Here is a 24,134-nt window from a genome sequence, read left to right on the forward strand (position 1 = left end):
TTTATTGTTATATGGTTTCACTCCCACCTTCCAATGGGGATAGGTGAAGGAGATCCTTTTCAACATAACTTGAGAACTAATCAAGTAAATGGAACAAAATGTAAGATATCTAGCAACTTGTTGTTAAAAAGAACGATGATCTTTTTTTTTTCAAGGGAGCTAAATTGCCAGGGTCATTCTTCCCTAATCGAGACATAGATGATCTTTATTCTACTTTCCACCACACGGTCTAGCAATCCAGGATGATTATTTAAAGAAAAAAAAATGTAAAATGGGCAAATCTAAACCAAATCCAGACAACAATTATACAAAAGGAAAGTGAAAGAAAATAACTTGAAATTTGAAGTTATCATTGAATCACAGCAGCAGTGCTGAAATCTTATCTACGGAATAAAAAAAGTATATTGATTTTGAAAATTTTTAAAAATTGTTTTTGAACACAAAATCTTCAAATTTTCAAAGAGAAATTTGAGTGTTCAATTAGATTTACCAAATTATTTAAAAATCCGCACCAATTCCGGGAAATTCTGAACATTATCTGAGAATCCCGGCAGAATTTGACTTGTTTGAATTATTTTTAGGATTTATGTGCAAGCCGGGATATATGAAGCCCTTGGACCCAAAAGGGTATAAGTGCATAAAAGCTTATCTCGAGAAAACAGACTTTTGAATTGTTGTGTTTGGCCATTTATCATATATTTTGTATTCTTCTATCAAATGAAAAAGTATGTAAAAAAATTCTTAAAATACAAAGAAATCACCAAATATAATTTGAAATGTGAAGAATCGTTTGGCATCATTAACTCTATATCGACCATTTTGTCACTTATACCCCTTTGGCTCTGAGGGTCTCATATGAAGAAAATCTGGAATAAACGATAATCAAATTATAAATTATCCAAATTCGTTTGAAAAAATTGACAATTATTTTTATGAATAAATTTAAAAAAAATAAATATTCAGCCTATTTGGCCGATTAACTAGCTCAACCAGTTGGCTTAAATGTTTTTTGGCGGTATTTTGCTTCGATTATTCGGCACATCTCTAAATTCAATTTATTTTGTCGGTACCTTTGGTTGTCTCTCAAAATGTATTGTTTTATTTGAAAGCTGAATAAGAGGAGGTTAAAAATACCTACCTTGCTTGAGATCCAACGGCTCTATATTCGGGCACCATTTAGTCAAGACCCAAACCAGTTCCCAAATTCGAGCCTCCCACAGCCTCCAAAACCCAAACAGAGCGACCTGCAACAGCATCCGTGAGCAGAAGCGAGGTCCTTTCGCTCTTCAACATTGATTCCAGCTGAATGTGTTCGGTCACATTTTCCCAAGAAAGAGCATCGGAGCCTTGTCGTTATCCTGTTTTCGTTCGAATCTCCAATCAACCAGCCAGCTGTTGGGATCCCGAAAAGGCCCGCAAGGCGAGCTATCAGTTGCGGTGAGAACTCGGTACGATTTGGACGTGCAATTCGCGTGCTCTCTTGCGGCGTCCAACCGGATTTGTTGAGGAGCAGTTCCTCTGGAGCAAAACTGTTGACCTACCATCATCCCGGACCCCGGGCATCAGCCGTTTCCGGATCCTGTCCCGCGTTCGCCCCCAAGATGGCTGGCCACCCCTGGAATATTGTAGTAGATTATTGGATTCGGTGCTGCTGCGAGGAGTAATACAAGAGGATTGACCTTACCTCCGGATTTGTTGTTTTTCCCTCCTCGCTCTCTCTGGAAAAGTGGAAAAGCAGAAAGGGGTTGGTGTTTTTTGAGGGTGAAGAAGCTTTAGCAAAGCTAGCAGCAGCTGTTCGAGCGACCAAACAGTCTCGATTAACTGCTGACTGGAAGTGTTGTGGGTGCATCATCTGGATCCTAGCTTTAAGAAGGAAGCGAGCCCTTTTGTTGGTGTTTCTGGAGGGTGTGGGTGGAGAAGTGTTTGTCGGAGGAAGCTGCAAAAAGATTCGGATACATACTTTGCGGCTGGCTGATGCTGTTGATGGAACCCGGCGATGGGTCTATCGGATATGGGTGGGTGTTTGTTGTCGAGGATGTAATTGATTCAGCTGCACACGCCACTAGCAGATGCTTCCACATGAGGTACTCTCTTGGTTTTTTTTTTTTTTTGTTTTTTTTTTTTTTTATTTGATCATAAGGATTTTAACACCAGGATGTCATTCATCCCTCAATACTCTCTTGGTCCCATCCCTGGCGGAAGTTTAGGAAAGCCAGATACATACATGGAGCATTGTTTGGTTGGTTGTGCGGTTTATGGGATGGTTATTAGGCCAAGTATATTATCCCGTGTGTAAAAGCTCCCCATTCCGATATTGAATGAGGCTGATGAAAGAAATCCAATTCCATTCATTGAATTTGGATTTCCAAGTGACTTTAAGGAAGAACTTCTCTTTGAAACGAAAAATAAGGAATGTTCATATAGTTCAGTATATTTCTCAATAACGTTACAGTTACCTAAAAAGTGTAAAGCAAATCGGAATACATTCCGAATTGTTGTGGTAACAACTGGAATCCAAAAGTTTTCCCAACAATCTTTTGTGTCAGTGTATCAGTGTGCCGACCGTGGTTATTTCAGCCCAGAAGGGAAGGTGTTTTGGTTGAGGTTTTTCCAAACCTTCACGGTTTCCCTTGCAGCTGGTTCGCGCTTGTTTGTGGCGGGAACACAGACAGATGCTGAACATCTGGCCGCCCAGCCAGCCAGCAGGACATAATGAAGGGAAAATCAAAGGGAATATGAATACTACTACTTTTCGGAAATGAAGGAACATCAATGACGACGGAAGTGTTGAAAATGGCGGGAAACATTGAATGCCAGATGTTTGGAACAGAGTAAAAATACTTTTGAATTGTGTTACGGAGACTTTTGTGTTGGGATACTTCTTTTTTGATAATTCATAGAAATAAAAGAAAATTTCAAATTGAAAAGCAAATTAGATGCTATGGAAAATCAATTTCAAACAGCTTAAAACTTTCGTTCAAAATCCTTTTAGCAGCTTCAAGAACTTTCCAATTTTTTATCCTTGCTGGTAGGGGAAAGGTTTCTTAAATGGGCCTATCGAGTTAAATGTGCCTACGGCCTTTTGAAAAAATGGCTGAATAGAAAACATATCTAATCTTTGCATTTTGAGGGTGATACGCTTTGAGCATAAGCCAAGAAAGAATTTTATTAATAAACCAACCCAAAAAAAATTAAAAATTCATTCAAGGTTTTGATACCTTTTGATGTAATATAGTAGCTCAAAATAAAAAGTTTGGTGGTTTTTGTTTCTTATTCAAATGAACCTTAGAAGTGAAACAAACTTAAGCTTTTATGGCGGATTCATAATGATTGGAAAGAATAAAAGAGTGTTTTTGTATGCCCCCATCATGTTTGTAAAATGCCGCTATCCTAAAATAACTGGTTAAATAGAATAAATATATGATATTTATCATGAAAACTTAGAATTTATGCTCAAATTAGCACCTTCAAAGAGAATTGAAGATCTCTGAACAGATTTGATAAAGTTTTTCTTCTGGATGAACTGCCTCCATAATATGGCAACCCTAATTTTTGTTTTATTCTATAAAATAATAAAAGAAATAGATTTTTATAAAACTTCAGCTTTGTCGTATTAAAATTATCTGCTTTTAGCATTTCCAATTAAAACCTACAGAAGTATCGCCAACAAAACAGACATTTTGCCTAAAACATAACTAGGCGCATTTAGCCCGCACGGTTTGAGGTTCGGCAATTTTGACAAAAGTTATAATAAAATTGGTTTCTCAAAAACTGAAGGAGATTTCAACCTAAAAATTACTCCAATGTATAGAAAACTCATGTCTGCTCATGTGTATATAGTTTTTGTACATATAGTTGATGTAATATTTGATTAAATAAGTATTCTGCTTAATAGATGCATATAGCCCGCTTATCCCCTATTGTTTGTGCTTCACCTCAAAACGGTCTATGGCAGTGGTCGGCAACCTGTGACTCGCGAGCCGCATTCGGCTCTTTGGATGAGAGATTGTGGCTCCTTAACGTCAATTTCAAATGTTATATATTTCAGTCAAATTTATACCACAGAGAACAGAGTTCGGGCTGGAGCAAAAATCTTGTGTAAAAATGCCAACCGTAATTTTAAAGAAAAAAAAACTCGGCATATAGCCATAATATGTCGTTAAAACTTAACATAGATTTGTTTATTTTCGTTAAATATGCACGCTAAGGTAAAAATCACTTTCAAGCATTAATATACAACCTGTCCGAACGTTTTTGAATGATTATTTGGTATTTAACATCCATCGCATGAACTTATGAAATTGAATTAAATAATAGAAAAGTTTCATTATGTATACAAACGGCAAAGTTTTAGATGGTTTACTTACTAACTTGATCTGCAGTTGAAAAGCTATCGATCCAACGCACAGTGGGGATTTTCGAGCCAAAAAAGGTACCCAATTCAGGCAAGGGCGTCTCGCTTGAAAAAACAACCATTATTTATGTAAAAAAACACGAAAAATCGAATAGTCTGCACCGCTTTTTGATAAAATGACTCTGAACGTCTCATTTTGCCCTATTTCCGCTATTTTTTGGGTCTAAAGTTATAAATCCAATTGTAGCAATCTACCTTGCAACAAAAAAGTCATAAAAAACATATTTGTTTATGTAAAAATGTCGGCTGAATCGATTGGTGAACTTCATTTTTTTGTTTTGACTACGGTAAGTGGCTCATTTTGCCTCTTATCCCCTAAACATAAGAAATTATTCAATGAAATACAGTCAAACAAAGTGCAATCCAACAATTTTTCATCATGAATGATCATTTTTGGAAGATTTATTTATATGCTAGCTAATCGCTTCATTTTTTTTTGCACTAGAATGATTATAAGTGGCTAAATATCCTCGACTTCCCCTAGATTTTTTAAATGTATGCTTAAATTTCACTGTAACAATCGAGCAATTCACATGCCAAATGCAAAAACTAAGCGATTTTGTGTAAAATTTGTCGCTGAATCGAGTGGTGCACACCGCTTAGTGCTCAGCTTACGAGAAAGGCCGCAAACACCCCGATTTCCCCTAAAATCGAGCGATATGTGGGAAAAAATCATTATAACAAATGACAATGCATTAGAAAATGCACAACAATGATTGAAACACGTGAAAAATTAATTGCTGAGTCGAATGATATACACCGCTTAGCGTTAAGTTGACGAGAAGAACCTCAATCAACCCGATTTCCCCTAAATCCATTTTTTTATTTGAAAAATACAATGTTACAAACGAGAATTTAATTTAACAGATACAAAAAACATTAAAACGGGTGTAAAAGTTATTACTGAATCCAATGATGTACACTGCTAAGCGTGAAGTTGACGAGAAAAGCCACAACCACCCCGATTTCCCCTAAATTTATGCAGTTACTTCGAAAAAAACATTGTAACAGTAAGTTAGCTAGCATATAAATAAATCTTCCAAAAATGATCATTTATGGTGAAAAATTGTTGGATTGCACTTTGTTTGACTGTATTTCATTGAACAATGTCTTATGTTTAGGGGATAAGAGGCAAAATAAGCCCCTTGTCGTAGTGAAAACAAAAATTGAAGTACACCAATCGATTCAGCCGACATTTTTCAGCCGACCAATTCCAATCGAAAATATAAATCCTTCTAAAAATTAACCTAATTATGATATTGATTGCGGAAGTTGAGGATTAGTTGCATGAGACACAAAGCAGTTTTTCAAAAATCAACTGGTACCCCTGTTGAGTATCGCGGTATTGCAGGAAAAAATTTAAATGAATTTTTAAAGTTATCTTTTGAATCAACCCTTGGTTTTCAAAAATTAGAGCTGCTGGAGAAAAAGTATGAAACATTTAGAAAGTTTAAGTAGACATTTCATTGCAATTAACAAATGTGGCTCTATCGAAAATAGAAATTTTAAAAAAATTTAATTTCCAGCTCTTCTGACTTAAACAATTGCAGACCTCTGGTCTAGGGTGATTTGGCCATCGTTGTCCTCTGGTCCATCGTTGCCCAGGATGACTAAAATTGACAATATTTTATCCATCTTGAATTTTTTTAAAAAGTTGTTAAAAAGTCGCAAAAGTATTGCTAAAGCTTCAATAAAACACATACGTTCCTGTTTTTATAAGGGCTTCTGTACCTGTTTTAATAATACACTCAATGCGCATTTTATACTAGTGTTCGAGCCAAATTGAAAAAACTGTTTTATTGGAACATTGGATGTAGGCATGATAAAACTAAATGACAGATGATTTGACAATCGAGAAGAACATATCCACGGTTAAACTTTTTTACCTCTTTTTGAGATAGCATAACATGTTTTGTAAGGATTTTGAGTGATGGCTTTGAGAAAAACGGGCTCTCAAAATGATATAAATTAACACAGCTAATTTTTAGTTTCATCCGTGAAAATAACCTTATTCTAGAACTCTGGAGAAGGGTTGAAAATTTTCAGGCTCGTGACTATGACAGAATTCCGCCCCGCTCTGGAGGCTTACCAACATGTTCCTTAGCAAAATCCAATCAATCTTCATATTCACAACCTTCACATTCACTGAACGGTTTTTACGGAAAACTCGACCTCGAATATTATTTTTGCGAGCCACTGCATTTTATGCTTTTTCCAACCTCGACGGCAATTTTGGAATACTTGTTCTAGGATCCCTTTTCAGTCTCCTCACTATAAGCCGTTCATGAGTCTGAATGTGTTTTCGTCCTCTACCAAAGAGGTGTTTTAATGAACCTTTCCATTTCCTTTTGTTAATGATTTCAACAGCTGCTATTTCCCGGAATGATTTTCCACAAAAGCTCATCCTTATTATCAACTAGCTGTTTTTACCCGGCCTCGCTCGGGTTCGCATAAAATAAATATCAAAATGAGTCGTTGGACTTCTCAAAATTTGGGAAGCTTTGTAGATATAGGAAATTTTGCCAATTTTAGGCCATGTTAGATTTGTAAGTTTTGTAAGTCTTTTTTAAGTTTAGATTGTGATTATTTATTGTTTTTCTCGTGTTCATAATTTTGAATATAGTTATGAGCTTTGTGTTCAAAGTAACTCAAAATTATTTCCCTTGAATACTTGTTCATCCTATCCTATCATAACAAACATTTTTTCCACCCACCATTTCAAAGGAAGCTTGAATAGCTTCTACCTGTTTTTTTTATCTTCAGCTGATGAAATTGTTTGTTAAACTTTCACATCCCCCATTTTTTTTTGGAGATCATCCCACTTTTCAAGTTGGCTGATCTCCCTGTACAGTGGTATATTCAAGTTTTATTTACTATGAAATTTTCAAAAAAGACTTTAGAATATTGTTGAATTATGTTTGAAACTAACTTTGCATGTTTTCAATAGTATGTGTGCTTTTTAAAATCACTTTGCTTAATGAGTACTTGTTTTTAAATGTTGACAGTTTTACTTATAGTTTTTTGAAGATATCGAAAACAAACTATCTCTGAACCGAACTTACCATTATAACTTTAAGAAATAGATTTAATTTGAGAAATTTTTCAATATTTCCATTGTTGTACAAAATCATCCCATTAATTATTTCGAAAAGTGTTCAATGCTGTCAAGTTACATTGATGAACAAAAATGACACAAAAGTTAGAAATCTGCCAATGAAATTGAATTGTATGAAACTCAAAACCTTGGATTTAATTTCCTAATCAATTTTCTAAACCCCCGTTTGAATTCCTCGAAGGCTATCGAAGCGTTAAAATCGCAGCCTTGGACTTATTACTCTGATTCTAATTAATTTATCTTTCTCTATGAAAAATCCCAAAAATATGAAAATGATTGGCTCTTTAAAGCTGGAATTTACGAAAATCGGTTCATAAGTTTTTCAACACTCAGTAAAAATAGTTGATCCGCTGAAAAAGTCAATTTATTGTTCACTGTTCAGTTTACTGTATGTTTTTGTAGACCCTCAAAGCCCTCCAGAGGCGGTAAAAAGCACTTCGAAAGCCTCTACAATTCTAGTCAATATATTCCTAACAGGCTAGTTGTATTTTTCAATTCAAAATGCAGGCATATTTTGCATCCCAATATCTCGTACCGGTACCACGTGCTTTTAATAGTAGGAGGACCAAAAACACCCGCCAAAATTTTCTCTTTCAAATTTTTAATGCTCAGCAAGCTTTGATTTGCTATTCTGTACACGTGAACTCTGGATGGGCGTTTCTAATGCCCAGCCCATGGTGATGGTGAAATAACCCCGCCAAAGGAAACGAAAATCGGTCAACGAAATGGGGGCCATGACTTTTGGTTCGTGGGAGAAAAAACGATAGTTGTATGGGAGGGTCCCTTTCCTTAGGTGGGAGGTGCTCAAAACTATTACTAAAACCTTACCATGGCCCAAACACATAACTGTACCAAATTTCAGGCTGATCGGTTAAGCGGTGTGGATTTGTATAAGGTGCATACAAACAAACATATAATATAGTCCAACTCATCTTTATATATTAGACTAGCTGATTTTACCCGGCCTTGCTCGGGTTCACGTAAAATAGAAATCAAAATGAGTCGTTTAAACTTTCAAAACTTTGGAAATTTTTAAAGTTTTTATTGCGGTAATTCACTGTGGTTATCGATTTCACTGTGTTTATGTGTTTCATTTCGTCTTATTTTTTTTATCTTCTAATGGTAAAATAGTTATTAATTTTTCCCATCCCCCCTCTAAAAAAAATCTCTTACTTTTCAAGATGGTTCCCTGTACAATGTATATTCAAATTTTATTTACTGAAACATTTCTTAATAGACTTCCGAATCTTGTTGAATCATGTTAAAAACTCATATTTCATGTTTTGAGTTGTATGTTTGCCTTTAACGCTTTTGAATTTCACACTGTTTTATGAGTACTTGTTCTTTAATATTGAAAGTTCCACTTATTTCGAAAACGAATCATCTTAACCGATTTTAACGGTTAAGATGGAAGTTTTCGAAAACGAATCATCTTAACCGAAGATACTATTATAATGTTATGAAAAAGGTTTTATTAGAGTTTTATTTCAAAGTTTTTATTCTTGTTAAATTCAATGTTAAATTTTTTAGATATCATTTGAATTCGCAGTTCTAAACGGTTTAACAATAAGTTTTCTCAGGATTGAACACATTGATAACCAAAAATAGCTCAAAAATTATAAATTGGTCAATGAATTTGAAATGTATACCTAACACTAAAAATCTCAGATTTAATTATCTGATCGATTTTCTAATTCCCCGTTTAAATTCCCCAACGGCTATCAAATCGTTGAAATCGAAGCCTTTAACTTTTAACTATTAATCTTATTATTTTTTCTTTCTCCCTGAGGGATTCTAAAAATATAAAAATAGTTTGTTCTTAAAAGCTGGAATTTATGAAAATACGTTCAATAGTTTTTCAACACTCAGTCCAAGTTGTTATTCAGCTGAAGAAGTCAGTTCACTGTTCACTATTCAGTTCATTGTATATTCTTGTAGACTTCCGAAGTTCCCAGCACTTTGAAAACCACTTCAAGTCCTAGTCAATAAGTAAGTAATTAACAGGCTAGTTGTATCAATCCAAAATGTAAGCTCATTATTGCATCCAAAAATCTCGTACCAATACCACGTGCTTTCAGCAGTAACATGTACAAAAAACACTCGCCAAAATTTTTCCTTTAAAATTTTTAATGCTGAGCAAGCTTTGATTTGCTTTCCAGTACACGTGAACTCCTGGACGGTCATTGGTGATGGTGAAAATAACCCCGCCAAAGGAAAAAAAAAATCAGTTGCCAAAATGGGTGCCATGAGTTTTGGTTCGTGTGAATAAAACCGAAAGTTGTATGGGAGGGTCCCTATTCTTAGGAGGGAGGGGCTCATAACTATTACTAAAACCTTACCCTGGTTCAACTACATCTCTGTACCAAATTTCAGGCTGATCGGTTCAGCGGTGTGGATTTGTATAAGGTGCATACAAACAAACAAACATATATAGTCCAACTCATGTTTATATATTAGATGATTACGTAGCAATATCTGTTTCCTTGCTTTAACTTGTCATTTTGAATGTAAAACATCCAATACGCATCTAAAACGAATGTAAACATTGCTTGCGCATCTGATGACGTTTTATATTAGACACTGTTAAAAAGTACAATACAATTGCTGTGATAAAACACCAAGAAACGAAAAATTCGGAAGTAGAAAAGTGTACGCAAATAGTTACATTTGTTATGTTTTCCATTCACATAATTAAAAGATTTCTGTCCAAAATCTGATTGCAACGCTGATAGTAAAGGAAATGTTTTAAAACATACACCGACACTAAGAAAATATAGAAAGAGAATTTAAATATGCGGAGAGAGGAAACACTTTCGTTCCTATATGGAGAAGCTCAATTTTGCGGTTGACTGCACGTACTTAAAATATTTATGTTCACCCTATCTTGATAACGAAAACACAAAAAACAAAAAATTTACATATTTAAAAATGTTCTACAATAAATATGGGACATTACCCTAAAGAAAACCCCATCGGGTTGTTCCACACAATTCATTCTAGAAGTTTTGTGTAAATAAACAGTTTTTTTTCTGAAATTGATGTCTTAATTTACCTAAAAATATCGAATTCCAAGTAACTTGAAAAAAATATAAAAAAAACATTTTACGATTTTAAGACAGTATTTTAAACTTCTAGGATTTGAAAAAATATATTAATTAAATAAAAACTAATCGTAATCACCATAAATGCTTTCGGAAGTACTAGAAACATTTCCAATCACTTTATAATGGGTGAGTTTTTTCCAAGTATGTTTGAATCGGAAATAAGAAGCAGTGTTCAGTTTAATGATGATGCCTATACATCCCAAAAACATGAAAATTAAAAAAAAAAAGTTTTCGTCGGTGAGAATCAAACTCACAACAATTCTACCTACATTTTGTCCATCCGACTGCTTAACCAGTGCACCATTTGAGCTAGATGGAGAACGAGGAATAAATGTCATTGTGTTTCACAAAAAAGCACAGTGTCTGGCGGTTGATCAGGGGTTTGCCAGTATCGTCTGTATATGGGAAAGGGAATTTCAAACGAGAAACTGTTTTTTTTTTACTTTCTACTGCCTGCTTACATTAACACGCACACGGCACAGTAGACTGAGTCGATTTGGGGTTATTTTTTTAACTTCTCAAACCCTGGAATCTGAAATGCTTCGTATTAGTTCAAACTCATCCATGATTTTTTGAAGATTTTTTAAGTAGCGTTTACATGAGTAAATATGAACTTTTAGGTCTGTATGGAAAAATTAAATATTTTTTACTGAAAAATCAACATCGTTTTTGTTTCTTCTGTGAAACCGATCCGGATTATGGTTTTGTGCCAATTTATTAATTTTCCATAGGAAATTCTCCGCTGAACAACTTTTCCCAAGACTGTTACTTCGTATCTTATAAAGCAAAAAAGTTATTAGCTGTTTCACAGGGGTATGTTTGCATTGATTAACATTAAATTCAGTTGACACTACTGCTAGGTGCCTTAGATAAGACTGACGGTGTTCGAAAAAGTTGTTCATCGGAAAATTTCTTTTGGAAAATTTATAAATTGGCACAAAAACCATTAGCAGGCTCGGTTCCACAGAAAAAAAAATGATATTGATTTTTCTATACAAAATATTCAATTTTGCTTTACAATCCTAAAAGTTCAAATTTACTCATGTAAACGTTACTTAAAAATTCTGCGAAAATCATGGATGAGTTTTGAAACAAAGCGAAATTTTTTAGATCCCAAAAAAAAAACAAAAATGACCCCAAATCAACTAGTCTAGTGGTACAATCCTACTCAAACAGCTCTGGGTACATCATTTGACAATATCTTTGATGGCTGATTGTTTCCATCCTGTTTTGTCTTGTGATGGAATATCAGATATGTTCTGTTTAGATTCTTTCAGACATATGCAATGCAGTTGCGATAGGAGAACAATGCCAGCGATAAGAATGCTTGTTTGTGCCAGCCCGGCAAAGAATCTTATGCCGATAATTCCCCCCATGGAAGATCATTATTGGAGTAGAGTCTAGTTTGATGGATGTAGGAAAAATGAAAGGAATGCCCTGATGGACGATAATCATTTAAATGGCTTACATTTGGTTTCAAATAAATCCATTTGGATGTCAATTCTACCATATTACAAATGGAGCTCTCACGAAGTCAGAAAGATGTTTTCTCATGTTTGGATTTGTATTCATAGATCATCTTTACTTAAGGAACGAAGTTAAGTTTGGATTTTGGTTTTAATAGCGCAATTCAGGGTGCTTCGAACTTGTCGAATTTCTTTGAAGAGAATTAATAATACTACAAAATTATCAGTTTAAGCTTAGGTTTGAGCTGACGGCCTCGATTTCATGCTCAAGAATAAACATTCAACACAACTGAACCAAATGGATTTTCAATGGCTGTTCGCCAACTGTATCATTGATGAAAAGTCGCGAATAACACAAAAACTATAAATATAATCAATAAAAAGTTCAAAGGATTGGAAGAAGATTGTCAAACAGAATACTTATTTTAATTTTATTTTTAATTCAAAACTTATGACTTTCAATCTATTTTCAGATTAATTTTGCAACAAATTGTAAAATTTCAAACAAAACTTCATCCTCGATAAACAGAGACACTGTTTCACACACTTTATTGAGCCAAAACCCGTACGAGGTCAAACTCAGTGCTACGTGAAGTTCGGAGTGAAAATAAACAGTGAACCGAAGCCAAGAAAAGCCAATTTTGTGCAGCCATACGGTCTCGGTCGAAAGTTGCCAATTGGGCGGAAGTGCGATTGAGTGGGTGGAAAAGCAGCAGGGGGAAGGAAGGGGTTTTATTTTTCCAGCGAAGCCGTGTCGCGTCGCGTCGTTGCTCGGAAAACCCGGAAGTACGCTGCAAAAAAAACGCGTCCCGTCGACCAAACTAACGGCGGAAATGAAGTGGAAAATTGCCATGTAAACTGCGACCAAATTTCGCTGCCGGAAGCTGTGATGAGTGGAGTTTATAGAGGCAGCAGCTGTGTTGTGTTGTGTTTTTGGGGCTGAAAAGGGAGGCAAGCAAAGGCTTTTAGTGCGTAAATACTCTGTCTAATGGATATCGTGATTTGACTAGGTGACAGACTGGGGTGTTCCGCGATGCAGACCTTTCATCGGATGGAATAGCCGTTGATGTATCAGGTAGGTTTAACAAGTTTCATTGATACCTCATAAGTTTCAAATTTGCATAACTATCCATTACTGACGATAACGATCATCATCAGACCATAGTTTTAGTTTTTCACGTGTTTATCTAAACAGTTGCATTTCACAGGTTCACACAGTGAAATGGCGTTTTAGATTCAAACCCAAAGTGTCATGTTTCAGTCCTTTGTAATAGAATCAGGGTCAATTAGCTCAAATTGAATCATGTGTTTAGATACATGCGATAAATAATAGTCGCATTGAACATTGACAAATTATTACTAACATCTATAGGGTTCACGTACTTCTTTTTTATATAAATACTGCAACAACCTAGAACTGTTTTGTATACTATCAAATCGAATCAACCAAACAATAGTAACATTTTTTGGAATCTTGGCTATCAGGTTGAACCGAAAAATATACAAGCATTGTTAAAATACTATTTGGATACTTCCATACATATTTTCAGTAAGTGAAAAATGAATTTCGATCCGATCTTGTTTTTTTTTTCGATTGACGTTGTTGTCAAGGATCCATAGAATGTTGCTTGTTATTCAGGTTTTTCTATTTCATTAATTACTCAGCAAGGTTAGGAATTTGAAGCCTTTAAAATTAAAAGATTCTATCCAATGAAGCTTGTTACAGTGGAATCCTTGTGTGCTTATGTGGATTGATTGAAATATGAGAACCATTATTTTCGTTCAGCTCATCCAGCTCGGATGACGCAACAACCGAAAACTTTCCGAATAATCCGGTGAGACCCGGGGGAGATGTATAACTGTGTGCAACATGTCTGCTTCAATCCGAAAACTTTAACGTCTGTAAAGTGAGTAACATGTTTGGAGACATATGAGAACATTTTTAGCGTACGGTAACTGGTTTTTTTTAAACGTCCAATCAAATTGTTCTGAAATTTTTATGAAAATAATTTTGAACACAGTTCTTGGTACATATCTGAAATGCATATAACATATCGGTAGTGGATTTTGAAAAGGTCGATTGCGTCAAAAGTGAACAAATGTAATAATCAGCTGGGTTAAAAAGTACGCTTCAGGACTTACACTTTGATTGTAAAAAGTAATCTCAAGATGATTGGTTTTCGAGAAACAAAGAATACTATAGAATGTTTTTTTTGGGAGTTAATAAAGCTGTCAATCTTTGAATGCGTTTTTCCCCATACATCATTAAGTTGGCGTATTCCAATTCCGATACCGATATGCATTTCATGAACTCGAAAATGAGGTTTTAAACATCCACTCTTCTCAGAGTGCTGAAAGGTGAAACTGATTTGTAGAGTCGGTGAAATTTGGTTGACATTAAAGGTGTTCAGAGTGATAAAAAATAACAAAAAATAAGAATTTTGTAGGGTTGTGCAGTAGGGTGTGTCTTATTGAATTTTGTTTTAGAATTTCAAAAGGTCGGTAGTCTAAAAAGTTCCCTGCTCGGCGAAAATTATAGAAAGAATATTTGCGTTTTTTTTTAAATGAGATTTAGGTAACCAGGTTTTGATTTGAAATTTTGTATCGAAAACGCGAAAATTTGTTAGGAGAATGCAAAAGCAAATGCGTGATGCAAATAAAGCTCCAATATGGAGCTTGCTGGAAAATTCTCTGGCCGAACCTTGAAAAGCGGTGGGAGTAGCGAGAAAATAGTTATAACGCCTCAAACACAGCATTCTTTTCTTTATAAAATGAAACTTGCAACACACAATTTGTCAATTTTCTATCCAATTTTCAGAAATATTATTATAAGTGATTAATATACAAGTTATAAATATTTAACGTAAAATTAATAACAAAAAAAATATTGATTTAAGAGTCTTTTAATGTCGAATATTTCATCAAATATGTGTATAAAAACTTGATCCATACACATGGTCGACATCTGTTTTCTATGTTTTTTTATGTTGAAATTTACATCAGTTTTAAAGAAAACGATTTATTTTTTAACAGTTCTCTTAATTGCCAACCTTAACTGTGCAAATTGTGCAGGAAAATTGCGCTTATTTATGTTTTAATAAAAATTTAAATTTCTGTGGCAATACTTTAGTATTATTATTTATATTGAAAATATATAACATAAATCAACATATAAATCTCGTAAAACAAAGCAACAAATTTTATAAAAATCTATATCTTGTATAAGTTTATGGAATAAAACAGAAGTTAGGGTTGCCATATTATGGAATCAGTTCATCTTTTAGAAAGACCTCATCAAATCTGTTTTGAGATCTTCAATTTCTCTCTTAACTCATTAAGGACCGCGAAAAAATCTAAGCCTAGCTACACCAAAGTTTAGAACACAAAATCTAATAACTCACTGGACCAAAATTTAATAATTTAGTATTTTTGAATTAGCGTAAGTATTGAGTTCAATTTTAAGTACAAAGTTTCGTTGTGAAGTTTACAATATTTGAGTTATGCTGTTAAGAGTAACACATTCGCAGCAATCGAAAAAATGAGAATTCGCATACATGGTCTACAGTGTGTTAAGGTTTAATTTTGGGTTTTAGAATCGAAGTTTGAGTTTAAATAAAATCATATTTTTTTGTAAATTATCAGCGGCTTTAGCGGTGAGTATTATAGATTTGAAATGATAGACGGATAGTTGCTGGGGTCTTAAAAGCTTTGTTTTGGTTGAAAACTCATCCACGATTATTTGCAAATTTTTTTTTTAAAGTTTGCTTGAGTAAATTTCAACATTTTAGTTTTTATGGGAAATTTGAATATTTTGTACTAAAAAATCAACATCATTTTTGTTTTTTCTGTGGAACCGAGACTGCTAAAGATTTTTGTACCAATATATAAATTATCAAAGGAAATTTTCCGCTGAATAATTTGTCGAAGACCGGAACTTCGTATCTTATTCGGTAAAATGACTAAGGTATTCAAAAGGGGTATGTCTTTTGGCATTGAAAAACAATAAATTCCATTGACATCACTGCTGATGTCCCGCGAAGTATTGTTTAATACTTTGCTAGGCACCTAGCAGTGATGTCAATTGAATTTATTGTTTTTCAATGCCAAGCACCTAAGTAATAACTTATTTTTCTAATTAGGAAATAAGTTACTGTTTTCGACAAAGTTGTTCAGCGGAAAATTTCCTTTAGAGAATTTATAAATTGGCCTAAAATCCATTGGAAGGCTCAGTTCCGCAGAAGAAACAAAAATTATGTTTACTTACTGTAAACGTTACTTATTTTTTTTGCAAAAAAAACATGGATTAGTTTTTAACCAAAACAAAGCTTTTTCAGAACAGGATTAAGAAAATAATTTGGTACATACCAAGTAATATGTCAACTTTGTTTTTTTATTGCAGTATATTCAAACGACATGAGTGACTATAACTTAACGTTATTACAAGACAAGATTTCGTGTTTCAGCCATAGTTTTTACACATCTCAACATAAATTCAGAGGGTAAAAAAGGTTAAATGTCATTTGATAAACACGGAAAAAACAGAACTAAAAACAATACTTGAAAAAATATTTTTAAATAGCTGAAGAAAAGTTCTGTTTTCTTTGTTCTTTTCCATAGATCCAATAGACATTTAGCCCCAATCCGTCCCTGAAATTTTAACCGTTACAGTCCATGGAGTGTATATTTGACACTTCTGACTAAAACCGATATATCTCTATTGTTACCCAACCGATTTTAAAAAACTTATAGTTTTAGAAACTTCGTGACGTAACTCAAATATGTTTGTCTGAAAATATTAGGCTACAACGATTAAGTTTTCCGTTATTCAAAATCTAAGAAAAAAAAAATAAAAACCATGCTTCGTAGAAAAAAAAATGCAACTCAGCTACAAAATGTTGAAAAAAAATTCACTTAATGTCCAAGAAAGCGAAAGTAAGAAGCCATACGTTGCACTCAAGGATATATTTTCTTGAAGTTTTTAAGATCATGACCACAAAAATAGAAAAAAGTGGTGTAAAAATATTCTTTTCAATCTATGAACTGTCAATTTTTTTTTAAGTCAAAACTGTTTAAGTCAAACCATATAAATTTTTAAAAGAGGATTGAAAATATGATGTAATTTGGTACATTTCCATTTTTAGATTGTCAATAAACCAAACACAGAGATTTTGGCGAGTTTTAAAACGCCAAATTGTTTTTTAATTATAATTATATTTTTGTAAAGTATCACAGCGCTTATGTAAATACTCCACTAAAATTGGTAATTGAAATTAGCTTTCTGGTGAATATAAACTTATTGCGGAAATCTTGCGTTAATATACTCAAAATCCAGTGCAAAGTTGAATTTAAGTCTTGGAAAATCTGAGAAATTGCAGTCCGAAAAACAGCTACCTTCGAAAATTTTTGGGTCTCCTTTTTGGACAACCTAAAAATGCAAAAAATGTGACAAATTACGCCATCTTTTCAATCCCCTTTTCAAAATTTATCTAGTGTGACTTAAACAGTGTTGATCTTTTTTCAATCACTTTTTTACATTTTTTGAGATCATGATCTTAAAAAATTTCAAAAAAAATGTATCCTTATGTGCAACGTATAGCTTTTAACTTCAGCTTACGTGGACACTAAGTGAAAATAATTTTTTCTTAGTAATCCTTAGCTGACCTACAGTCTTTTTTCCGAAGCATGTTTTTCTGGAACTATAAATTTTAAATAATAAATCGGATTAGAAAAGAGAGAGATATAGCGGTTTAAGGCGAGGAGTGTCGAATTGACACTCAAAGTCTGATTAAGGATTTTTCCTGGCCTTTCAGGGTGCGTCCATAAAAAAGAATGATGCTTTGTTAAGGATTTCAAGAATTCATTGAGGGTCCCCGAATTTTTTTTATTTGGATGCATTCGAATAAAGTTACAAGCTGCCAAACTTTCACTATTGTCATATTGACACTCAAGAGCGGATAAGGGTTAAAGTTAGAGTCCAATATCAACAAATTTTTATTGCGTACCCTCAATCTTGAAAAAAAACTTACTTACTTACTTAATGATCCCGCGCCGATCCTCCGGTGCATAGGGCCGTGGTAAAAGACCTCCACTGTTGACGATCCGGAGCCAGCGACTTCACCTGGTCCCAGTCAAGATTCTCGTCGACAGTTCGGATTTCAGCGGCTAGGCTTCGCCGCCACGAGTTTCTGGGCCTGCCTCTTCTTCGATGACCTTCTGGATTCCAGTCAAGCGCCTCTCTGCAAATCTCGTTTTCATCTTTTCGCAGCGTGTTCCCAATCCATCTCCACTTACGTTCCCGAATCTCGATTTCTAGCGCCCTTTGATGACACCGGCGATGTAGTTCCTCATTCGAGATCCAGTTGCCAGGCCACCAAGCGCGGATGATGTTCCGCAGACAGCGGTTTACAAATACTTGCAGTTTTCGCGTCGTCACCGCATATGTGCACCAAGTTTCGCACCCGTACAGCAATACGGATTTGACGTTTGAGTTGAAGATTCGGATTTTTGTTCGTAGAGAGATCTGGCGTGACCGCCAGATGTTTCGGAGACTCGCAAACGCAAATCGGGCCTTTCTGATCCGGGTTTCGATGTCTTTCCTGGTACCACCATCAGGCGTTATCTGGCTACCAAGATACTGGAAGCACTCCACTTTCTCAACTTGTTGCACAGCTACCATGAAACTGGAGGGATTTCCTGTGTTGATCTCCATTGACTTGGTCTTTCCGACATTGACTTTGAGACCTGCTGCCTTGGAACTTTCGGTGAGGTCGTCGAGTTTGCTCTGCATGTCCGGTTGTGTTTGGGCGAGCAAAACAATATCGTCAGCCAGGTCAAGGTCGTTCAGTTGCTCCATTGTTAAAGGATTCCACGACAATCCTCGGTTCGGTGCACAGTCGATCGATCCAGTCAGAATCTCATCCATTACGATGAGGAAAAGTAGCGGTGATAAGATACATCCTTGTCTCACTCCAGCAGTTACCGGGATTGGTTCGGACAAGACACCATCGTGCAAGACCTTGCACGAAAATGCCTCGTATTGTGCTTCGATGAGATGGACTAGTTTCTCTGGGACCCCTCGTCGCCTTAGAGCCGCCCAGATGTTTTCATGATTAAGTCGGTCGAATGCTTTTTCGAAATCAACGAACACCAGCAGAAGAGAGTCCTGGAATTCGTTGATTTGTTCCAGTATGATTCGTAGCGTTGTGATGTGGTCCACACATGATCGTCCGGATCGGAATCCAGCTTGTTGCCGTCGGAGTGTAGCGTCGATTTTCTCCTGGATCCTGTTCAGGATCACTTTGCAGAGTACTTTGAGGGTTGTACAGATCAACGTTATGCCTCGCCAGTTACCGCACTCTGTCAGGTCTCCTTTCTTCGGGACCTTTACAAGGATACCCTGCATCCAGTCGGCCGGGAATGTTGCAGTATCCCAGATGTCAGCGAAAAGACGGTGCAACATTTGTGCTGACAGGGCAGGGTCGGCTTTCAGCATTTCAGCAGGGATGCAATCGATCCCAGGTGCTTTGTTGGATTTCATGTTTTTGATTGCCGCTTCTATTTCAGCCAGCGAAGGCGCTTCCGAGTTGACGCCATTTATGCGACTTACTGTTGGCGCTTCAAGCTGCGGGTTCTGTTGGCCATCGCTATTCGTGACTCGGAAGAGTTGTTCGAAGTGCTCAGTCCATCGTTTGAGCTGATCTGTTCGATCGGTCAATAACTGACCTGCTCGGTCTTTCAGCGGCATTCTTGCATTAGTCCTTGCACCACTGAGGCGGCGAGAAATGTCATAAAGTAATCGGATATCTCCATTGGCGGCGGCTCTTTCCCCCTCTTCGGCTAGGGAGTTTGTCCAGGCTCTCTTGTCTCGTCTACAAGCTCGTTTAACTGCCTTTTCCAGCTCCGCATATCGTAAGCGGGCGGCTGCTTTGGCTGACCCGGTACATGCCTGCTCAATTCCGACTTTCGCCTTTCTCCGATCATCGACCATCCTCCAAGTTTCATCCGACATCCAGTCACTTCTTCTTCCACAAACTTTACCGAGAGTACCATGGCTCGTCGTGATAAAGGCATTCTTGATTCCACACCACTGTTCTTCGACTGTCGGCAGCTCCGAGGCTCGGGATTCTAGCTGTTCAACGTATGCCCTTTTCACCTCTGGATTCTCCAACCGGCGGACGTCGTACCGACACCCGACTTTCTCCTCACGCCGTTGGACACGCGCAACTCTCAGTCGTATCTCGCCAAGGACGAGGTGATGGTCAGATGCAATGTCTGCGCTTCGCTTGTTGCGGACATCAAGAAGGCTCCTTCTCCATTTTCGGCTGATGCAGATGTGGTCAATTTGATTTTCTGTTCGGCCATCTCGGGATACCCAAGTGACCTTATGTGCTGGTCGATGGGGGAAGAGCGATCCACCGATCACCATGTTGTTGTTGCCACAAAATTCTACAAACAGCTCTCCGTTTTCGCTCATCTGTCCTAGGCCATGGCGCCCCATGATGCGCTCAAGGTCTTGATTGTCGGAGCCAATCTTTGCGTTGAAGTCGCCCAAATGGATTTGAATGTCACCCTTCGGAATTCTCTCTACCACGCTGTTCAGTTGACTGTAAAACTGCTCTTTCTCCTGCAAATCGGCAACGTCAGTTGGCGCATAACACTGGACCATTGTAAGGTTTCTAACCCGTGTTCTAAATCTGGCTACGATTATTCTTTCGTTTATCGGTTCCCATCTAATGAGGGCCGCGTAGGCCTGCGGGCTTAACAGGAAACCAACTCCTCGTTCCCGAGTAGCATGTTCTCCTCGTATGCCAGAGTAAAGCAGGACTTGCCCGGATTGTGTCTTGTGTTCTCCAGTATTAGGCCAACGGACTTCGCTCAGTCCCAGAATTTCAAGCTTGAGGCGGCTAGCCTCTCTAGCAAGTTGTTCCAGTTTGCCTTGTTGGGCAAGGGTTAAAACATTCCAAGTTCCAATTCGTGTCCGTGTTTTTATGCTAAAAGTCGTCGCCAAAGTTCCAGATCGGTCATTTCTTTCGGATTCCGTAACAAGTTATGAATCGGGAGCAGTAGGTTGTTAGCCTAAAGTCCCTATCCCGCGATGGGGCTGCCATCTTGGACTTAGCTGGCGGGAGCCGCATTTCATAAATTCAGCCGCTTGCTGCAAGACAGACGCTGTTTGAGCCGCCCCTGACCTGGAGAACAGACGCTCGGTTGTTGTTGCACGCCGCCCCTGACCTGGGGAACAGACGCGTGCGGCCACCTTCTCAGTCTGCATGCGACCAAAGCATCCACCGGGGTTGGGTACCCGATCTCCGCTTAGGTTACTCGCACCCCAGCCGGCACCGCGGGGAGGTAGAGATAGGAGTTGTGAATAAGAGGTGATATGACCACTATGGGGTCTCGTGTTGCACATTATCCACCGTTTACCAGCCAAAAAAAAAACGATAATACATAACTCACATACAAACCCCTTTGATAGCATTGTTATCTCGAGCAGACATTAGCGCTTGAATCGAAAGCAAACAGCAATCAAAATGAGCTATCAACGCCATTATATTGGCATAATTTATCATCGCTTTTTTCTGATGGCAAAACTAGGTTTTATCGAAGCATCAATATGTCGAAAGATGACGCAAAATCAAAATCTAAATAAGGCATAGAGACTAGCACTATTTGGTTTTGTTTTTCCAAGATAACAAACCAAGGCATCACTAAGGTTTTATTAATTACGATAGAGCAGAGAAGTGAGATCGAAATAAGACCATGATTTGGTATTCAATTTTTTGTGATGAAAAATCAGATTTATTTGAGTGTTTAAAATTAAATCAAACTGAACACAAACAGCATATTTTTTCGTAACCGGCATAGTACTCGCCTTTTGAGTGTTGATTTTTCAGTGATACGAAGAAAAATTCGTTGAGGTATCTGCTTTGCTAGCAAAATCTGGTATAATTTGGTTCGAACTAAGGATGAACAATAGCAAAATGTTGGTCTTGGCGCGTATAAAATACCTCACTTAGTCATCCTTTTTGAAGGAATTTTGAAAGCACAATGATGCCAAATTATGGCAACAAATAATACCTTAAAAGGCATCATTGCGCCTTCAGAATTCGATCCTGAACGATGGCAAAACGAGGCTTCATTAAGCTTTCAGTAAAACCTACACTTGTCAATATCTAGGGATCATTACATGAAAAGTGAGACCAAAGTTTTTTTTCTTTTGTTTCTGTTATTTGTTTTAAATTGTTTAATTTATATTAGTCTTGTATTTTTGAAGTTCTATATAAGGTTTGAGTTAGTTTTGTTACTGCTTTTCGATTTTATCCAAATTAAAGAATTCAAAAACATATGTACATATGTTGTTCATCTTTGTTAATTATGTTAGGCCTGTAAAAACGAAAAATATTAGAAAATGTTTCGTTTAAAACAGTTAAAAAAATTGGAAACCTTATTAAATGCACATTAAGTAAAATACTAATGAACAATATTTAATGCATCGTACACGCTTAACAGAATTCATGGAAATATTGTTGATGAGATAATCATAGCTATTGAAAATATTCAACGATTAATAAAATACGTAAAAATGCAAGTAAAAATAGACTCGCATTTCGATTCAGTTCACTTCATAAAAAACTACAAAAATATGATCAAACTTGTTTCACTCAAACTTAAATAAAATAACTGATGGTTTTTATATATTCAAATAAACTCTAAAGCGTATAGATTCTAATTAGTTTTCATTAATCGAATTTTTCACCCACTTTCAACACTAGTACGTCGCCGTTATTTTTTCTATCATCTCGATAAACAGAATCAATTTTGCAAAACCGATCAGATCTAGGATTATCGGATGGTGTTTCAGCAAATGCAAGCTGGAGGCTGACGGTGAAAGGTGATGGCATACATTTGGGACAGAATAAAAAGTTTTTAAGCAAATGGTCCATCTGGATTGAATTCTCGGTGTGCTTTACCATTTTTTTTCCTTTTAGCTTGGTTTCGAATTGTGACAGAGTCCTTCCCCCGGTGATGGGCCAAATGGTTCTTATCGGATCAAAAGCAGCAAAACATTCAAATGGATTCTATACTGTGAAAGTGCTTTCCGTAATGCCACACAGGATCTATTTCAGTAACAGATACAAATGGTTCCCGGTAAGGGTGATGCTCTTGCCAGTAATGGCTTTCGAAAACACTCGTGACATTTGACAATGGTTGGAATGTTGCAAGAGCTTGATGTTTCATCTCTTGAAAAGAAAAATTGACTGTTTCATGATTTTACTGAAATTACTGAAGTACAGTTATTGTTTCAAGTAACTTATCAAAGTGACTTGACTATCAATATTTACAATTACAAATATGTTACAAAATTAAGTTTGTAATTAGGTTTTTTTTTTTGCTTAGAAAACAATTTAATGGCATAAATTCATCTTAACTTCTTTAACTCACTGGATGATTTAATAACCACTTTGTATTTATATATTCCAACGAAGGAAATGTTTAGATAGAATTGTTATGAAAAAACATTGTATCTTTCATTTTGACTTAATTTAATACTGAAATAATCTGTTGATGTTAACTGTAATTAAACCGTCTTTCAGGTGTTCATGTCCTTGTCAACATGAATCAAATTAAAAGATCTATTCGAGATCCATTTTTTACTTTTCTCCCAAATGGTCCAACATTTTAAATCTTCATAAGATTTTTATTGTAGCAAAATTTCGATTTGGTGCTCAAGTTGACTTTTTTTTGCCATTCAACATTTCCTGAGTTTCCAGTTTTTCGCTAAACTTCACCAACCATGGATGCCACACGTGTGCGTCTGGAAAGATGTGTGGCTTTCCAACCTGCCGCACAAAATATCAGTTGCCCCCTAGAGACCCAGCCCGCGCAAATTGAATTGGTACTCCTCACGTGTGTGACACGTGACGATATTAAATTGAGCCTGTCAACCTCGGGGACGATTTCGGTGAGTATTTCATTACTATGCTTTTCAGGTGAATATTTTTTACTAATTTTTTTATTAAATGTGCTCAACGTTT

General features: G+C 36.2%; 1 protein-coding gene across 1 annotated transcript in view; it reads left to right on the forward strand.

Moving 5' to 3' along the window:
* The first annotated feature begins 1,443 nt into the window (after window positions 1-1,443).
* LOC129753421 (uncharacterized) overlaps window positions 1,444-24,134 on the forward strand; it is a 345,448-nt gene continuing 322,757 nt past the window's right edge. The window contains exon 1 of the mRNA XM_055749245.1: window positions 1,444-2,084. The gene's annotated coding sequence lies outside the window, so the exon portion shown is untranslated. The remainder of the gene's footprint in view (window positions 2,085-24,134) is intronic.

This window comes from Uranotaenia lowii, chromosome 3 (genome assembly GCF_029784155.1).
Source record: "Uranotaenia lowii strain MFRU-FL chromosome 3, ASM2978415v1, whole genome shotgun sequence".
In the NCBI taxonomy this organism is placed as follows: Eukaryota; Metazoa; Arthropoda; class Insecta; order Diptera; family Culicidae; genus Uranotaenia; species Uranotaenia lowii.